The sequence below is a fragment of the Bos indicus x Bos taurus genome, chromosome 29 (assembly GCF_003369695.1).
Source record: "Bos indicus x Bos taurus breed Angus x Brahman F1 hybrid chromosome 29, Bos_hybrid_MaternalHap_v2.0, whole genome shotgun sequence".
In the NCBI taxonomy this organism is placed as follows: domain Eukaryota; kingdom Metazoa; phylum Chordata; class Mammalia; order Artiodactyla; family Bovidae; genus Bos; species Bos indicus x Bos taurus.
Genome location: NC_040104.1, coordinates 20,514,629 through 20,533,820, shown reverse-complemented (window position 1 = coordinate 20,533,820; position 19,192 = coordinate 20,514,629). Strand labels below are relative to the sequence as shown.

Sequence of the window (19,192 nt, the reverse complement as noted above, 5' to 3'; positions counted from 1 at the left end):
GGGAGAATGGCATTGAAATATGCATAATATCATATATGAAACGAGTTGCCAGTCCAGGTTCGATGCACGATACTGGATGCTTGGGGCTGGTGCACTAGGATGACCCAGAGGGATGGTATGGGGAGGGAGGAGGGAGAAGGGTTCAGGATGGGGAACACATATATGCCTGTGGTGGGTTCATTTCGATATATGGCAGAACCAATACAATATTGTAAAGTTTAAAAATAAAAAAATTAAAAAAAATAAAAAAAATAAAAAAAGAATGTGCCTGCCAATGCAGGAGACATAAGAGACACGAGTTCCATCCCTGGATGGGGAAGATCCCTTGGAGGAGGGCACAACAATACTATATATAAATATGTCATATAATAATGAAAAATAAAGGAATACTATGAACAACTAAATGTCATTAAATTAAATAACTTAGTTGAAGGAAACTAATATTTTGAAAAATAGTATACAAGATGATGTAATACAATGGTACAAGGTGAAACAGAAAATCTTAACAGCCTTATAAGCTGTTTAAATGATTAAACTTATTATCCCACAAAGAAAATTCCAGACCCAAATTGTTTCACTGATGATTTCTCTTAGCAAAATAATACTACCTTCACAAACTCTTTCAGGAGGTAACTTTTATTGCACACATCTTTACCAGACACTGCTAAGAATTTATTATAATTCATTCTATAGTTTATTCTCTTGTATCCTGAGAGAATATCTTATATTTTGATTCCATGTGCTTTCTGCCTCCTCATGCCCTCTGCTCAGGTCAGGGAAGCTGCCCTTAAGAAATTTTATGGAGTTTAAATTTAGAGTTTGATCACACAGAGCTGTTTTGGAGTCATGTGTTTATTGGATGCTCTCTCTCAGAAATGAATCTTTATTATTTAAGGTAGAAAGGTAATAAAAGAGAGCTCTTTACCAGTTTGATGAATATATGCCATTTATAAGAATAAGATATATTGACACGTTATTGCTTACAACCTCTGATTCTGGGAGTCTCTTGCTCTTCCTGTGGGCTTTGTAAATTGCAAGTACAACTCATTTACTCTGTGTTTCCGTTATAGCAATAGAGGTGCCAAGTGTCAGGGAAAGGGAAAAGCTGAGAAAAGTTGATGAGCTAAGCATTGGAAATGGAAAAAAAAAAACCCTGAAGATTTCTAACTGAAGAAAAAAAAATGAATCAATTTAGTTGGTTAAAAATAAAGAGTCCATATCCTCAAACAGGCATTACTTGAAGGTGATTTTCAAGTGCTTTGCCATTTCCTCCTCCAGGGAATCTTCCCAATCCAGGGATGAAACCTGCATCTCCTGCATCAGCTTGAATTGTATGATGAAATTGGATGCAAAGGGAAGGTCTTAGGTCAGCTGTCGGGCTGGTTGCTATTGACTCTAAAATCTATGTTCTCATTAATTAATTAGTCTGTTAATTTGTTCACTTATTCTTTCTACGCGTTTCAAAAAACTAATGGATCAATTGATTAACATACAGTGGTAATATATATATAGCATAACATCTACCTTTTAACCATTTGAAGCGTACAGTTCTGTGGCACTAAGCATATTCTCGTTGTTGTGAAACTGTCATCCCATCATCCATCTCCAGAAACTTTTCATCTTTGCAAACTGAAGCTCTATACCCATTAAGCAATAGCTCCCCTATTCTCCTCTCTTCGCAGCCCCCAGATAGCACCCTTCTACTTTCTGTCTCTGTGAATCTGTGCTGTGCACTAAGTTGCCTCTGTCGTGTCCGACTCTTTGCAATCCCATCGACTGTAGCCCGCTGGGCTCCTCTGTCCATGGTGTTCTCCAGGGAGGAAGACGGGTGGGTTGCCATGCCCTCCTCCAGGGGTTCTTCCTGACCCAAGAATCGAACGCTCATCTCTTACATCTCCTGCCTTGGCAAGTGAGTTCTTTACCACCTGGGAAGCCCCCTGACCTCCCATAAATGAAATCATGCCATATTTGTCATTTTGTGGCTAGTTTATTTTATTATAATATTCCTTTTAAGGTTCATCTGTGTTGTAACATGTTTCAGAATTTCATTTTTTAAAATTTCCACCCATTTAAATAAAGATGATATATTGACCATGATTAAAAGTATATGCTTTGGAGCCAGAATGCTAGGGTTGAAGCTTGTTCTGCCATTTTGGTAGCTGTGTGACCTTGAGCAAATTACTTGGGACTCAATGCTTTCTCTGTAAAATAGATGTTGTAATAACGATGACTACAAAAGTGTGCTGGCAGATTGAGTAAGTTATTACATACAAGATACACAGGATGGTATCTGAAACACATAAGCAATTAAAGGTGGTGATTATTTTTCAGCAGCTTGATAAGGCCAGTTAAGGATAAAAATAAAAATTAAACACGAACATGGAAAAGCCATAATTAGAGACGTGTTGTCATTGTTGATTAGTCGCTCAGTCGTGTCTGACTCCTTGCAACCCCACAGACTGTAGCCTGCCAGGCTCCTCTGTTCATGGGATTCTCCAGGCGAGAATACTGGAGTGGGCTGCTATTTCCTTTTCCAGATCCTCTTTACCCAGGGATCAAACCCAGGTTTCCTGCGTCTCCTGCATTGGCAAGTGGATTCTTTACTGCTGAGCCATCTGGGAAACCCCTATTCTTCCTTATGAGCACTCAAACTAGATGTTTTGGCATCTGTATATCCCTTAAGCTGGTTAGGAGAGCATTTCCAAAAATCTCCTGCTTGGCAGGCAGATTCTTTACCACTGAGCCACCGGGGAAGCCCTATTCAGAGACACGCCTTTGATATGTCAATATGGTGAAATCATAGACCAGTGACAGTGTTAATAGACAAGGTAGGGGCCATTGTGGGAGGCTAAGATCCTCTGGACAGGATTTAGTGAGGGTCTATGCAGTTGAGAACAGAGAAGGGGAAGTTGATACAAAGGCAGAACTGACCAACACTGGAAACTGATTGGCTATAAACGACAACAAAGGGGAAAGAGTGCAAGATGATTCTGACAGATCCTCCAGAAAAAAGGAGGAGCTTGTCTGATCCATGCACTGTGCACACAAAACTGGCTGAGAGTATTCTCATTAGCAAGAAAACTGAAGTCTCTACTAGACCAAGTTAATACAGTTTGATGGGAAATTTCTACCAGCCTAATTTGATTTTTCTATCACATTATTAAGATATTAAAGAAAATGATTAATAATAGAGAATCCTATAATGTGAAAGATATCTCAGCTTAGAGGAAACATTCAAACAATGATTTTAATCCCTTGATATGGAGATGACATCTTTTCCAGAACTGAATGAACATATTCACATATTCAAACACAGGCTGTTAATATTTGACATGCCAGTTGAAATATTTGCAACCTCTGCTCTGAATATGCTCTGAATATGATAGATTCTAGACGCTTCCTAGTTTAGGAAGACCGCACATTCACTGTCATTGACTGGGTCTCTAGCTGGATATTTCAGTTTTAAAAGATAATAGGCTTCTGAGAGGAAAACTTTGCTCTTTTCTACACTAATGATGTTGAAAAATAGGAATAAACAACAGTAATAAAATGACAAAAATTAGCTAATGCTTATTAACTGCTTATCATATGCCAAACACTAAGTGAAGACTTTCTTGTTTAATTTCTCATACATTCCTCTGATGCAGGTACTATTTTTAGCCCAATTTTACACCTAGAGGAGTTGAGGCACAGAGAAGTTCATTAGTTACTCAGGGTCACACAGATAGCAAGTGGTGAAGTTCAACGGCTCAGACAGTTAAGAACCTGCCTGCAATATAGGAGACCCAGCTTCGATCCCAGGGTCCCAATATTCCCTGGAGAAGGGGATGGCAACGCACTCCAGTGTTCTTGTCTGGAGAATCCCATGGACGGAGGAGCCTGGCGGGCTACAGTCCACGTCTGCCTTTACTCTATTCAGCCCCTAGACTCCACTGGCAATCTTCCTCTCTTCTTGGTTTCCATCCTCCCATTTCAACGTCGGCTTAGTATTTTATTCAGTAAAATCTAGCTGTCTCTGGCTTCAGATCCTGGACTCACATTCCTGTCAAGTAGCTCATTAGCTCAAAGTCAGTCTGCTTCATGTTCACTCTTCAGAGTCACGGTATATTTCCTGCTGCATCTAGCAGGTAGCGTGTGATCACAGTAAACAGATGCTTGGTGTTTCTACTGCACCAGGACTGAAGGAGTGGTTGTGAATCAGAAGGCATGATTTAGTGGATGCAGAGATACTCATTGTCTTTCAATATTGCCTCAACCTTGGACTACTGCTGCTGCTATTGCTAAGTCGCCTCAGTCGTGTCCGACTCTGTGCGACCCCATAGATGGCAGCCCACTAGGCTCCCCCATCCCTGGGATTCTCCAGGCAAGAATACTGAAGTGGGTTGCCATTTCCTTCTCCAATGCATGAAAGTGAAAAGTGAAAGTGAAGTCGCTCAGTCATGTCCGACTCTTAGCGACCCCAAGGACTGCAGCCTACCAGGCTCCTCCATCCATGGGCAGGCAACATCAAATAGTAGAATTTGGAATGTAGAGTGAAAAGATATGGGTTTACATACTAAGCCGACTATTACTAGTTTTGTCATGTTGAAGAGGTTATCTAAACTCAAGTAAACCATAAGACATACTCATCATACTATTAGCATATAGAATTAGAGATGGTCACCATCCGTCTCTTTCTGCCTATCTTACAAACAGAGGTACTAACTGCCTTTGTTTTAGAGCCCAGGAGATGGTGAAGAACATGGAAGCCTAGTGTGCTGCAGTCCATGCGGTTGCAAAGAGTCAGACATGACTTAGCGACTAAACAACAACAATAGGCATGTGGGATCTTGGTTCCCTGACCAGGGAACCCACATCTGCTGCATTGCAAGGTGGATTCATAACCACTAGACCACAAGGGAAGTCCCTCAAGTTATTTTTCAGTGTCCAGGTATGACCAATAACAAATTACCTAACTTCAAGATGAGTTTTTATGTCCCCTGTAACCAAGGAAAGAGTGTTCCTTTCCTATCTAGCTATAACAATATCATTGTCTTGTAGCCCCTAATTTTTGTACTTGTGTATGCTTTCTGCTGCTGTCTAATTGTGCCTTTGGTTTACATTTTGCTTCCACTAAGAGGCTGAATTTCTTGACCACGTAGGTTATACTTTAGACTTTCTTATTACTCCCAGAAAGATTTGCACATCTCTGGGGATATCATAGCCTCCGTTTTGTTCAGTTGAATTGAATTGTTTAAAAGGGAAGCTGCTGGAGAAGCTCAGATGTTCTTCTGAAGCTCAGGTGGGAGGACGGCCGTGTGTTATGCTAGAGAAGGTGCTAGAGAAACACAAAGAGGCAGAGTGAACACAGGAGTGCTGGCTCTGGCTGCAATCCAAGTGCAGTAATTACATCCTACCTCCTGAAAGCCCCCTGCAGGTCCAATCCGTTGTGGTACCCAGCTTCATTCCTTTTCTACAGTCTGTGCTCTGATAAATAGAGGCCGCTCGCAAGGAGTGGGTGAAGGGCCCAGAAGCAGAGCGCGCAAGATGGAGAGCCTCAGCGTAGCCTGGAAGCTATATGCCATGGCATATCTTCTCTTCAAGGAGAATGTCAGGCATCATGGCCTGAAGAGGGGGCACAAAAACAGGTAAAAATTTTTGAAGAAACCCAGTTTTGGCTGAGCAATCTCCCTTCCATGCCCGAGGACAGTACAATCATGGGTGATCTGTGAGTCACACAGACAGATATTAGGTTTTGGGAACTCAGGGCCTCCCAACATTTGACTTTTGCCTAAATTATTTAGACACTTCATGTAGTTCTGATCACAGTGCTGCTCTCAAAGAGATGGATGAGAGGAGGTGGGGAGATGGACTCCCCCACCCCCGTATACTCCTCGTTACGCTGAGGCCCATTAAGAACAAGCTCCTCAATGATCTCCTCTTCTTGGCCCATAATGAAGTCAAATTGACTCTGATTGTCATCCATAATTAATGAGCCCATCGGTTCTCTGCGTCTCCAGGCCATTTGGCAGATGGCACTGTCGATTTACTATTGTGCTTGCCATTCTGGAAGTTTCTCAAAGTGGTTTATGTTGTGAAAGTGAGTTATAAAAGTCTTTGCACTTCAGGCATTCTCCAGGTTTTGACATTCTCTGTGTTACTTTTCTTCCTGGGACTGAGGCAGAAGAGGAATAACCAAGTTATATTGTCAGAGTTCATTTTTTCCCCCTCTACTGCAAGGTGAATAAAACAAGAAAACATATATGTATTTATCCAGCCAATGAGAAAATACATTGGTGAAGATAAATGGCTCTGCAGGAAAGGTATGAGGCACTCAGTGACCCAACATCAAAAAGAAAGATTTATTTTGAAAGTTCAGACGTGTCCAGGGAGCACTATTCAACCAAAATTCGAAAGCTTATACACTTAAAAAAATTTTTTTTTGCAGTCCAAGCTAAGATAAATGGCTTGGGTATTAGTGAGAGCTGAGTGAACCCAGGTAATAGTATGGAATAAAAATAACACACCAGGAATTGTATGTGTGCGTGTGTGTGTGTGTGTATATATATATATATATTTATATATATTTATATACAGGCTTTCCTGATGGCTCAGACAGTAAAGAATCTGCCTGAGGAGATTTGGGAGACTCGGGTTCAGTCTCTGGCTTGAAAAGATCCCCTGGAGAAGGAAATGTATACCCACTCCAATATTCTTGCCTAAAGAATCCCATGGACCAAGGAAGCTGGTGGGCTATAATCCATGGGGTTGCAAAGATTCAGACACAACTGAGAGACTAACACACACACACTCACGCACACACTCACACACACACACACACACACACACACATGCCATTGGGATTCTGGCATGGGATTTTTGCTTGACTGCCTATGCATTAATTCAGAATTAGAAGAGGATCAGGTGAAGTGTGGTGTCCAATGGGATGCAATCATATCAGACAAAACTGTGCCATGGAAATTAAAGCCCTAGGAAAACTCTTAGGACCATATTACAAATCATGTACCCTTTCCAAAGTTCTTTTAGAAACTTAAATTTTGTAAAATGCCTACATGCACCAAAGGATATTACCTGAGATTCTCTTGTTTGGAGGTGTTCTTCTGGTTAAAAGATATGAATCAGGAGCCAATACGTTTCCTCAGAAAAAAAGGCACATTTTTGTTTAGATGCTTGAAAAATTATCTTCCAGTGATGGAATTCCAGAAAAGGCAGGTCTAATAATGAAATTTTCTCTGTGTAGATTCTACCTCAGGGGAATAGGTTCAGTTTTGAAATCCAAGAAATTTCTCTTCATCTTCTGAGTTCTTGCTTCATTTTTCTAATTGCTAGTTTCTCATTAAGTAGTTGAATTAAATTTCAAGCCATAGCTTCACAGAAGACCTACTTTCTGACCATGATTTTGCATTTTACATGTGGTTCCTTCTGATTGACTCCACAGTATCTGGAAGGTTTTAAGTACTTAACCTTTCTCCTTGGGAGGATAGATTTGTTTACTTTTCTTGAAGGAGAAACCTTTGGTATACCTCACCTAACACAGGAAAAGTCCTAGACAAGCAGACAAAAACTCCCTTCCAACAATTAATGGGACCAAGATGGTTAGTTGAAGAGTATTTAAGCCTTTGGTACATAAAAGTATAAAGCAAGTATGAGGGAGCTTCCCCAATGTCTATGGGAATGTGGGAAGCTTGGTATTGAGTGAGTCAGCATTTGTATAGATATATGTTTTAGAAGAGCAATGAGTACATAGAAATATGGATTCTGCCCAGAAAGGTGTTTTTCATAAACTCTACCTCCTCCTTGTCCATTACCAGGTAATATCTTCTACCTAGGTTATGCTTCTTTTGCACAATTCCACCAAGGCTTTGATGTGTTGGCTCTGTCAACACTGCACTGGTTAAAACACCTGGTTAAACCTGCCTCACTGAGCACAACTCCTTAAAGGAGAAGTGAAAATGAATTACTGCCTGTAGACCTTCACTACTAGATGATGGAAAGAAGACCCTGGGAAGTTCAGGTGAGTTATGAATGTGACCACCTTCTTCTTCCTATGGCTGCTCCTCCATGGAAACCCATCTTTGGGCTCACTAACATGAAATTCCCAAGTTTTCTGCCTGGAACGATGACGCTGTTGGTATATGAGAGAATGGAGGCACTGGGATATAGGTGTGAAGATAAAGTAACTCATATGCTATTGATGTCCTATGGGTTTCCTATTCCTACATTCGCTAATTGTCTTAGAAGAACTCAATACTGCTGGTAAGGTGGGAGTGGGGAGAGGGTATCCAAAGTTGCTCCCAACCATTGTAATCTTTGTTTAATACAATATCTTATACTTTTTTTTTTTAAGAAATATTTAGTCAATTTACTCAAATGAAGAAAACTTAAATGATACAGAACTGAATATATCAGAAATCTATATACAATAAAAAGTGAATATAAATTAGTCAATTCCATAGACATTTCCAGTTAAGCATTCATACAAATACAGATTTGCCTTTTTCTTATATATAGGAGTAACACATACATACATACATGACATGATTCTGGCAAAAAAAAAAAAAAAAGAAAGAAAGAAAAATCAGAGATACTAAAAATATTCTCAAGTTTTAAGAATGGTGTAGAATAAGTTTTAACAACATTCTACATGAATGGAAACCCCTGATTTAATTCCATGATTTTATCATGCCAGAAGCATGTTTGCTTTTAATTTTCTTAAACAGATATTGGTATCATACACATTGACTTATTAATAATTAAGGCATTTTGCATATACAGTATCTCAGTGCGAACAAAAAACTTTTAGTACTGATTATTTGCTATAATGGTTTAAACTTTCAAAGTCTTTTCAACATAAGAAAATAGTAGCTGCACACATTTAAGTGTTTTCTTATAAAACACAATCTTAAAAAAAAGTAATGATGATTGGTCTCTGTGATTCCTAGTAATAAGTCCTGTCTTATTTTTCACATAGTATAAATTATATTCTTATGCAGGATTGCATTAAGACCCAGTAGTTCTTAAACAATGTTACCAAATAACCATATAAATCCCAAACGCAGCAAAGGTGAACAATCTTCGTAGTGCACTTTCACCTCATTGGAGCTGAAGCTGCTCCTTTTGGATCTTCTTCCACTTCAATGTGAAGTAGATCGGTAGCATTTCATTAGTGGTTTCAACATACGTTTCTCTTTAAAGGAAAAAATGGTTTTGATTTCTTCCATAGTTCACAGTTCTCAGATGAGATATTTCTGGGGAAATCATATCGTCCAAGGATGTTTTGAATAGCCAAATGCTATAGATGAAGTCTTTCAATGCAACTGTAATAAATAAGCATCTACATCCTTGGCTATATTACCAGTATATCCTGGAACCAAAGTAAGATGGTTTTCCTGTTCCCACAATCCACTTAATTGCTGTTTTAAAATCTGAATATTTCCATCGTTCATAATTTCTGTTTTGGATGATAGTTCTGACCACCACCTTTTAATGACTGCTTGAAGCCAGTTTAAACCAACTATTATATATTCTTCAAATCTGCTTTTAAGTAGTGACTTTACTAGAGGCAACAAATCTACACAGCAGCCAAGTGAGATATACTGTTTTTCCTCCTGTAAACTATTGGTGAGCACGGGAAGGCAATCCACCACAACTCCAAGGTCCTCTATCCTTACTAAATATGCTACAAGTTCACTAATACTTCTCTTTCTCCAGAAAGTTAAAGCTACATTCAATCTCAAGTTCCTGCTGAACAAAACCTGTGCCATTGTTTCATGGTCCTGAGAAACCTCAGAAAAAAAGCCACTATATTTTGATGATGGGCTTTCTGTCTGTGAAGAACCAGAATCACTGGTGTTAATCAAATATGTTCGGCTATCATGCCGTAATTTTTCAGGGAGGTGGCCTGCACAAGCCAGTTCATTTTCTTTATTTGCCATGACACAGCCCCCACTTTTAGGGGACTGCTTTTTTCTGTAACAAGGATTTTGAATAGGATGATGAACTTTCTTTCTTCTATAGATCACCTTACGTAGTTTACCTGGGCTTTTCACAGCTTGTCCAACTGTTCTAGTTATGTAAGTAGCCAACTGTTTTGGAGATTTCTTAACCTCCTTCATGTTCTTATTAGTGAAATTAGAGATCCTTTTTCTAGGAAGATCAATGGAATGATCCTCAGTATGATTACAAAAGTTGCGTTTTTTAACATTGTGGGTTTCAGATGCCATAATCTCTTAAATACCGGCGCCTCATGGTACCGCGGCGCCTCCGCCCAGCCCAGGCGCTGACCGACTGCACCCGGCAGCCCAGACTATCCCTCGGCTCCCCGGCCGAGATCCAGGAACGGCCATTCAAAACCTATACTTTCTTTAAACTATTAAAATCTTACAAAATCAGTGTTGAAGACTTTTAAACAGCAATATGTGTGTGTGTGTGTGTGTGTGTGTATGTAATATATGGCCTATACGATATATAATACATACTATAGTGTATATATAATGGTATGTATGTATTTATATATATGTATATGTATATGTATATAAAAGAAGGAAATGGCAACTCACTCCAGTATTCTTGCCTGTGAAATCCCATGGACAGGGGAGCCTGGTGGGCTACAGTCCATGGGGTTGCAAAAGAGTCAGACACAACTTAGAGACTAAACAATACACATACACACACACACACTATAATTTCACAACCCAGAAATAACTGCTATCAAAATTGGAAGTCATAATATTTTAGAGTTTTAATATTTTAGATATTAATACTTGGAATATATAGCACAACACAAATAACTGGACTCATACCAAGTATATTTTGTATCTTGCTTTTAAAACAACAAGATAATAAGCATACTTTTTCAGGCTATGCAAACTCATCAAACAGGTAATTTTTAATGGTTGCATAGGAGATATTTCATATAGGGCAGTGCCATTCTTTATTTTATTTTTTGATTTATTTTTTTGGTTGAGTAATCATGAGAGGTAGAAGAAATGACTGTCATTGAAATAAAACATGTAGGGTGGTTCCATTAAACATGTGATAATTCAGTTCAATTATCATATATTCAATAACCATCCAAGGACCACTGCCATGTACAAGGTCATCTGTTGACTCTGAGGCCACCAGGATGAGGAAATACCTATGTTTTCCTCCAAAGAGATTCCACAGTAACAATAACAACCACTTTATTTTGTCTAGTATTTTCATAGTTACACTAAACTCTCCCACATACCATTCACTGGATCTTTGCCAAGGTTAAGAGACAGGTAGAACTCAAGATGACCATTTTACAGATGAGGCTTACAGAGTTTAATGACCTGTGTAGAGCTACCGAGCAACTCCATAGCAGTTTTCTCCGTCCTCCTTGACGTCCCTGAGCCCTGTGCTCTCTGCTCCCCCAGCAGGGCTCTCTGTCCCCTTTCCTGCTGTTTGCTTGTCTTGCATCATCTGGTCCCTCTGGGCTGGCGGGTGCCAAGAGGAGGAATGGTTGATCTTCTGCTTCCCTTGGTCTTTTGTCATTCATCACCATCTTTATCATGTTCTCAGGATGTTGCTCTTGTTGAAAATTAATAGTACGTGGACCCTGTAACAATAGCTTATAAAGTGACTGAAAGGAAAAACAGGCTGTGAAGTAAAATCTTTTAGGAAGGAGGGATGGAGAGAAGGATGAGGCAGTGGAAGGAAAGGGACGAGAAGGTAAGAATCTAGGCGATCAAATGGGAAAAATAAAAACATCCAAGGATAGCGAGGGAAGGGACCAGTTTGTTGGGGAAGGTGGCTGAATAAGGGACTTGATTAGAAAGGGAAGGGGGACTCCTTTAAGCCACCTCTGCATTCTGAGCCTTGAGTTATTTTGCTGTTATATTTTAATGGGTTTTGGCTGTTTTTTTTTTTCCTCTCTCACCGCATTAGTGGTACCATTCAGACAGGAAAGAAAAAAAGAAAAATGATAATAGTCAACTTAGGGGGAAAAAAGAAACCACACACACAGGGAAAAACCACCAGACGCCAGCACAGAGATGCACTCACCTTTTCGTTCGGAGCTGACACAGCTCTCCCCAAAAAGATCCAAGCAGGGAGGACTGGGGAAAAGTGCAGAAACAAGCACACCAGAGGGCACGGTGGGGAGGAAGCTGGGGGGATTGGAGGGTCGATCTGCAGCCTGTTGGAAGTGTCTGACTGCCTGTACTCCGGAGGCAGGGCTGCCATCTTCTGCCATGAGCTGGCAGAAGATGAGCCTGGAAGACAGATGTCCACAGGTGTTCTGGATGTCCGGGATGGATTTTCTGTCTGGGTTCCTGGCGCTGTCACTGACATTTCCTTCCTCACTGACTTTGTTGTTATCACTCTCATCACCTTTTGGTGCCCACCACGTGAGACTTTCATTGCCCGCTGAGTAATCTTATCCCTGGCAATCCCCTGTGCCCCAAAGGGCTTGTGACATGCCTGCTTAGAAACAAATGGACAGAGAGTAGAACAGAGTTTCTTGTTTCACTTTAAGATCTTATTATAATTTGTTGACTATGCTACTATGGGTCTTTGATTAAATACATTATCAATGCATTTGTGATCATGATGATGATAGTTTACATTTCTGAGCTTTTAGCTCATCCCAGCAACTCCCTAAACAAGCTGCAAACATTGTTGCATCTACTTTGAATAATTATCCCATGGATGGAGGGGTACCACCATTATCGTCATTTCATAGATGCACAAATGGAGCCCTGAATGTGATCATTTGACTCAGCCATTGAGCAAGATTGGAAGCCATTAGAAAGTTTTGAGCAGAAGAGTGACATGATCTACTTCATATATTTTAAAAGAATCATTCTGACTGCTATGTGGACTTCAGAGGACAGAACAGATACTCAGAGGTCACTTAGAAAGTGAGAAATGATGATGGCATGGACCAAAGTGGGAACAGTATAATTGATGAGAAGTGGTCACATTTTCAATGATTTGAAAATGTGAATTTGAAATTTGAAATCAAAAATAAATTCTGATGGGTTGGCTGTGGAGTGTGAGAAAAGGAAAGGAATTAGAGATGAAACTGTGGCTTTAGCCTGAGCAGATAGAGCATGAGTTGCCTTTAATTGACACACATACACACAACTGCAGGAAGAGCGACTTCAAAGGGGAAGATCAGGATATTAGTTCAGGGCAGATTAAGTTTGAGATGCCAATTAGATCTCCAAGCTTTGGGGTTAAACATAGGTGTCAGGACTGGCTATATAAATCTGGGAATCACCATGTTATCATGGCAACTAAGGTCATCATGCTGAATGAAATCACCAAGGGAGTGACTGTAGGTAGAGAACAGAGAGGACTGGGATTAAAGCCATGGGCACTCCAATGTTTAAAGATCAGGAGACTGAAGAAAAACCAGAAAAGAAGACCAAGAAAGATCCAGAAGTGAGGTAAAAAGGAATCAAGAATGTTCTTTTGAGCCCTGGTAGCCTGTGTATGTGCTAAGTCGCTTCAGTTGTGTCTGACTCTGTGTGACCCTATGGACTGCAGCCCACCAGGCTCCTCTGTCCAGGGGACTTTCCAGGCAAGAATGTAGGAGTGGGTTGCCATACACTCCTCCAGGGCACCTTCCTGACCCTGGGATTGAACCCACATCTCTTAAGTCTCCTGCATTAGCAGGCGGGTTCTTCACTAGTGCCACTGGGAAGACCCTGGAAGCCTAGTGAAGGGGAAAAAGTGATTAATCCTATCAGATACTTCTAATAGACCAAATGAAATAAGGGTTGAAAATTAGAAGCTGGATTTAATGATACGTTGGTCACTGTTGACCTTGACAAGAGCAGTTTTGTTAAAGGCAGGTAGAAAAAGCAAAAGCAGATTGGAAACTGTTCAAGAAGGAATAGAAGTTCAATCGAGACAGTGAATATAGATAAATACTTTTACGGAGTTTTGTTTTAAAGGAAAGTACGGAATTGAAAAAGGGTCAGTAAATTGAGAGAGACGTAGCTGTAAATTAAGGAGAGTCTACTTTTTAATGTGGAAAAATTGCAGTATGTTTAAAGATTAATGTGAACAGCCTGGTAGTGGAGAAGAATTAAGAAATAAGGATATATGTGTGTGAGAGAAAGGATTTTATCTTAGTGATATTCTTGAGCAGGAAGAGGTGATGGCATCAGTGGCCCAGGGTTAGAGACTGGGTTTGGCTAGTGATAAACACTGTTCCAGCCTTCCTAGGTGGTGCAGTGGTAAGGAATCTGCCTGCCAATGCAGGAGGCTCAAGTTCAATCCCTGGGTCAGGAAGATCCACTGGAGCAGGAAGTGGCAACCCACTCCAGTATTCTTGCCTCGGAAATCCCATGGACAGAGGAGCCTGGCTGGCTACAGTCCATGGGGTCTCAAAAGAGTTGGACCCGACTGAGCAACTAAACAACAGCAAAGCACTGTTCCTCGGTGCTCCATAAAGGAGGGCAGAATAAGGGCTCAGGCATGAGCAGATTCAGCTTTACAAAAGCTGTTCCACTTGCTGTCAGAGAAACAGGAAGAAAGATTATTATCTAAGAGCTGGGAAGAGGAAAGAGTTGTTGGAAGTTTGAGAAGAGACGGTATGAAGAATTAACTTATTAATGATTGTTGGTGATTTTGTTGTTTTCTACATTTGACACTATTTTATGCCATGAAATGTATCTTTTGTGTTGGATGCACACTTTTTTCAACAGTAAGCTCAGGTGGTGTACTTGCTGCCTTTCACTGCACGCCACTGGCTCCTTTTAGGGCCCAAGTATGATGCCTGTGGATTTGATAGCCTCACAGGAAGACCTCGTAAAGCTACTGCTGCAAAATACTCTTATGGCAAAGGGCATTTAGGGTCCAGGTATGAGAGTTGAATGGCATCTTCTTGGTCCTTGGGCTCTTTTTTGATTTTGGATTAATTGGGCATTTTGAAGTTAGGAGTCCTGTGGATTTCACAATGGTGGCTATGAAGCACAGCTTAAACAAAGATATAAAAGGCTGTAGGGAAAGGCAAAAATTGAGAACGCAAATGCTTTGTAAGGAGACACTGCTGAGAGCAGCTGTTACTGCATTTTTAAAGTGCCACTTATTTTAATTGAGGGGCGATAGGGTAATAATACCGTTCAATACTGGTGCACCTTTGTGAGACCTCCCTATGCATGATGTAATGTGTCCCCACGTCTCCAAGGGAAAGAGCCAGGTACAGCTGTCTTATTTCTGCAAAACAGACGAAACTGGGTCATAGACTGAACGTGTTTCTCCCAAGAACATTCTTCCTCTAGATTCCAGATGGAGCCATTCAAATAAGAGTGACCGTGTAGAGTTAGTTGCTGTCGGGTGGCTCTTCAGATAATAGAGGTCAGAAGTAATCAAGAGAGCAATCCACTGTGCATGTACATGTATACCCAAGTAAATAGATTAAAAAGTAAATTTATCCCCCGGTAAATAGCTGACAAATAGGGATATATCAGAGATCAGGGCAAGGAAAAGTTATGAAAGCTACATAGGACAAGGAGCTCTAACCAAGAGCACAACGTAGAAACAGGACTATGGGATTTTAGGAACGCAAGAGACTTCAAGATGATGTAGGTTGGGTTCTACTGAATTCCTTTTCCAGCTCCATGAAGTCCATTTCTGAAGTAAAGATCCACCCCCCCCGACACACACACCCCAACTATGGTCTTTCTGTACGTGTTCTGTCAAGAGAAGAGCCAACTGGGATTGAAGTAGACGAATTGATATAGACAATTGGATGGATGTGCTCAGGTAGGGAGTGAGGGTAGATAATTAGGTAGGTTGATCCTAAAAGTCATCTTGGTCTAGCAGTGCAAAGGAGAGCTCTTCCCTGACGCAGTGAATTTAGGACCATATCAATGGCAAAGTGATTTCCTGTCTGAATTATCTAGACTGGGGCTTCTCAAATATTCATCTGCATGTGAATCACCTGGGGGAATCTTATTAAAATGCAGATAATGCTTCAGTGGCTCTTGAGCGGAACCCAAGATTATGCATTTCTTATAGGCAGGCTGGTGGCATGGTGCCACTGATCTGAGGACCATGCACTTCGGTGGATAGGATAGGAGAGGCAATTTCCAGGCTTTCATTTTGATATTAACTGCATTTACTTTCCAACTGATTGGTTGTATTCTCTTCCCTGGAGGAGAATTCATTTGCATGAGGTACTTCTAGCTAAGAGGGTCCTCTGGCTGCAGCACAGGAAGCAATGAATGTTTCTCTTTCTGGAGGGCATGGCTTAGAACATTCCATCCTCATCTGTGGCTCTGGAGCTCTCCACTAGCTGCCACCTCTGATTGCTTGACCTTGCATGACTAGGTGAGTCACAACCTCTCCAGGCCTTGGGCTCCCCAGGTGATCCTCCCAACCTAGGGATCAAACTCAGGTCTCCCGCATCCCGCTTTCCCGTCTGAGTCATCAGGGAAGCCCCTTGTAAGAGAAGGAGGTGGATATTTCCTGCTCCATTTATGTTCCAAGTGGAAGTGACCGTGTTAAACAATGGGTGTGAAACTACCCTGCAAGGTAGAGAAACCTGTTCTATAAAGTGTATAGCCTTATTATCTTGTCATTTATGCCCAGTATCCAAAATCTCAGCCGTTTCTTTTTTAGTATTTATTTATTGGCTGTGCTGGGTCTTCGTTGCTACGCAGGCTTTTCTCTAGTTGCAGCAAGCAGCTTCTATTCTCACTGCAGTGACCTCCCTTGTTGGAGTTTGGGCTCTAGGGCTCAGGGGTTTCAGTAGTTGTGGCACATAGGCTTAATTGCTCCAAGTCATGTAGCATCTTCCCAGACTGGGATGGAACCCATGTCCCCTGCATTGCTAGGCAGATTCTTAACCACTGAACCATCAAGGAGGCCCTCAGCTCATACCTCAGTGAAAGCACTTGATACATTTATATGTGATGCAGATACTGTTGCTGTTCAGTCTCTAAGTCATGTCTGACTCTTTGCAAACCCATTGACCGCAGCATGCCAGGCTTCCCTGTTGTTCACCATCTCTCAGAGTTTGCCCAAACTCATGTCTATTTGAGTCAGCAATGCCATCCAACCATCTCATCCTCTGTTGCTCCCTTCTCCTCCTGCCCTCTGTCCTTCCCAGCATGGGGATCTTAATAGCATCATGGTTATCACTGTGCTCTGGATGCTGTGTATTTCTTTACTTGGACTCATTTGCTGCTTTCAGAGATGAGGCACTGGTCCTCTCCAGATCTTTTCTGTGGTGACGCAGTCAGTCGCAGGACCTCAGAACCCAGATCACACCTGCAGATGAATTGCGGTTGTGATGAATCACAGTTGTTCCACAAGCTACCATTTTTGAGTCCTTAGAGCAGCTAGATGTTTTATGGAAAGCACATGTGTTTTTCTAATTTTCTCAGAATACGAAGTGCTGTTTCCATTCTCCTGATGAGGCAGCAGGGGCCTCAGAGAGTTAAACTAACTAGTTCAACACCACACAGCTGATTTGAAATGGCTATAGAATTTCAAGTCTTCGTCTGACTTCAAAGCCTGACTTGAGTTCATCAGGAGAAACTACTGTTTCTCCATCTCATCCAGGGATTTTTACAGGAGACTCTAGTGATGAGCCTGATCCAGCACCTTGACCCTGACGACTGGGGGAAGCTAGGCAAGTTGCCGATGGCACATGCCACGTATTTGAAGCTACTCACCTCCATGTGATGAGGTCCAGATTTGGGAATAGGAGAGCAGCCTTCTGGCTTTTTCCAAGGGAGAAGTTTTCAGTAACAGAAGGAGAACAGTGTCCCTCCTGAGGGGGTGAGTCCATCTGTCACAAAGTTAATGAGACCTCCTATCAGGTAAGGGAGAGGTGACCTCCAATCCAGGGCTGAATAGAAAGAAACTAGAGCACAACCCAAGAGGAAGAGCTTAAGGAAATGCATGTAAGTCGGATTCTCTATGGAAGGTCAGGGAGGCCAGTGTTCTTCTGGATATTTATCTTCGCAACACTAGTTTCCATCCTTGTCACACTATCTGTATTTTTTAGGCACATTGCATTTGTCTTGCTCTTTGCAGACTTACTTTGTGGGATGTGTCTTATCCACAATAATTCTCAGAAGTGTTATTTCTATGATTTATTGCTCTTTGGTGTTTATCTTACTCTCCCAGTTTTACCTTTTCTTCAACTGTTGTCTAACATTTTCGAGTTTTCCTTTCTGGCTGGCCCAAATTTGTCTTCTTTTCATATTTATTTCAGCATTTGTCTTGTTCTCGCAATGTGTTTCCTTCTCAATTTATCTTTCTTATTTTGAAAATATGTCCCAGAATATACCTTTTTTCTTTCCCTTCCCTGGTCTTTATTTGTCTAATACTTTACATTGTCTCTGTGCTTTGCTATTAGCCAGAAGTCGGGGCATTCTGCCCAGGCTGTTCTCAGGTTTGGTCGGCCAGCTGTTCCCAGGACACGAGAATGTGGATCGAGCGGCTTTGAGTCCAAGCATCTCAACTTTTCAATCCATACAAATGGGGGATATTAAAAGTCCAAGAGATAAACCGTGATCTCCGCTTTGTTTCAGCATAGCATTGAGAGTTGGCAAGAATGAATATTTAGTTTGAAAACAGAAAAAAGGAACATTCCTGCAAACAGATACAGTCCGTTTTTCATTTCTCTTATCAGCATGAGACGGAGAGCAAGGCTACTTCAGGCATGTTTCTGTAATTTTCTTTTTGACAGATCTAGCCTGCCATAGGTTCCGCAGCAATGACTGTAGTTATAACATCAGCATTTTCCTAGGTTTTAATGAACATGCAAATTTAGGTGCTGGACTCAAACGTGATGATAATTTTTTTTATCAAACATGATGATAATACCAATTATGGACATTAACATTTGCAAAGCTACATTTATGGCTTCCAGGCACATTCCTAGGACTTCTCTCCTTGATACTCACAGTAATTGTGTAATTTAGGACTATTGTCCCATTTATCATCAGGAAACTGAAACTCAAAGAGATCAAACAGCAGCTGGTAAGTTGAAGAGCCAGAACTTGAAAGGGTTTCTTCTAATTTTCAGTTTTGTGCTCTTACCCCAAATTGTGTTGCATTCATATAATTGTATGATTTTATTTATTTGTTTAATCTTTTGGCCATGCCTCATGGCATGTGGGATCTTAGTTCCCCAACCAGGCATCAAACTGGCACCTTCAAGCATTGGTATTGTGGAATCTTAACCACTGAACCACCAAGG

At 41.0% G+C, this 19,192-nt stretch overlaps 1 pseudogene; it reads right to left on the bottom strand.

Moving 5' to 3' along the window:
• Positions 1-9,127: 9,127 nt before the first annotated feature.
• LOC113886293 lies at positions 9,128-10,345 on the bottom strand (annotated as a pseudogene).
• Between the last annotated feature and the right edge of the window lie 8,847 nt (positions 10,346-19,192).